Raw genomic sequence first — 1,145 nt, 5'->3', positions numbered from 1 at the left:
CGTATGAGTTTGATTGCATTGAGAGGAAACAGGATCCTTTGAGGTGGAACTAAGTTAGTTGAAAAGTGTTGTTTGGGCATAAGCCTCAGAAGAGTAAAAAAGGCCTTTGCCTTTGTTAAAGTTGTGACCAGGGGGCACAACAGGGTTGTGGAAGGAGGAAGTTAGGCTTCTTCAGGTCAGGCTGTGTGGGGATCAGGAGTGAGTGCTCCCCTGGCTGCTCACAGGTCTCAAATAAGTATCAACAAGTCAGGTTCCACCTGGATGTGTCCCTATTCTCAATGCAGTTTCATGGAGGGAGGAAGTAGGATCTTATTTTCTGTTTGGTAAGCTTCAAAGTTCTATAAATGGCAGAGGGCACACTGGTTATGTGTTGGGCTGCTAACAGCAAGGTCAGCAGTGTGAAAGCATTAGTTAGTCCAAGGGAGAAAGATGAGGTTTCTGCGCCTGTAAAGAGTTAGTCTCGGAAACCCAGAGCAGTTCTACCAGGTCCTATAGGGTTGCTATGAGTCCGCATTGACTTGATGGCAGTGAATTGGTTTGGAATGATGATGATGTTTGTCTCACCCTTTGCACAACAAGATGAAGCACTGCCCTCTCCCACGCCATCCTCGCCCTTGTTCCTGTGCTTGTTCCAGCCTCTGTGTCCGTCCATCTCAGTGAGGGTCTTCCTCTGTCTCTGCCCTCCACTGTACCAGCATGATGTCCTTCTCCAGGGCCGGTGTCTCCGACAGCATGCCCAGAGTGTGCACGCCCTTGCCACCCTGGCCTCTCAGGAGCACTCTGGCCTTACTTCGTCCAAGACAGGTTTGCTTGCCCTTTTAACAGTCCGTGGTACTGTTGATATTTTTCTCCAGTGCTATAATTCAAATGCATTGATTTTGCTTCTGTCGGTGATAAAAAACAAAACAAAACTCATTACCATCGAATCAATTCTGACAGTACTAATAATCTTAATAGTATGATAATGCTAACAGGTCCAGAGGGCATTCCTAAATATTTGATCGCCTTCCTTCACGGTTTTTATTTTCCAACACTGGTCATCTCAGCTCCTCCTGTAGTGATCCCTTAGTGCCCAGGTTGGTGTCCCTTCTATAGCTTTGTGAAACTGCTTCTCCAGCAGAGGGCGGTATGTGCCCAGGCATCCA

At 47.3% G+C, this 1,145-nt stretch overlaps 1 protein-coding gene across 1 annotated transcript in view; it reads left to right on the top strand.

The window, feature by feature from the left end:
- Nucleotides 1-1,145, top strand: part of POLR3B (RNA polymerase III subunit B) — a 140,289-nt gene that overhangs the window by 27,452 nt on the left and 111,692 nt on the right. The window lies entirely within an intron of this gene.

This window comes from Echinops telfairi, unplaced genomic scaffold (assembly GCF_000313985.2).
Source record: "Echinops telfairi isolate 266 unplaced genomic scaffold, ASM31398v2 ScPeMD7_2;HRSCAF=8, whole genome shotgun sequence".
Taxonomy (NCBI): domain Eukaryota; kingdom Metazoa; phylum Chordata; class Mammalia; order Afrosoricida; family Tenrecidae; genus Echinops; species Echinops telfairi.
Note: the sequence above shows the minus strand (reverse complement) of the source record. Positions and strands in the feature narration are given on the sequence as shown.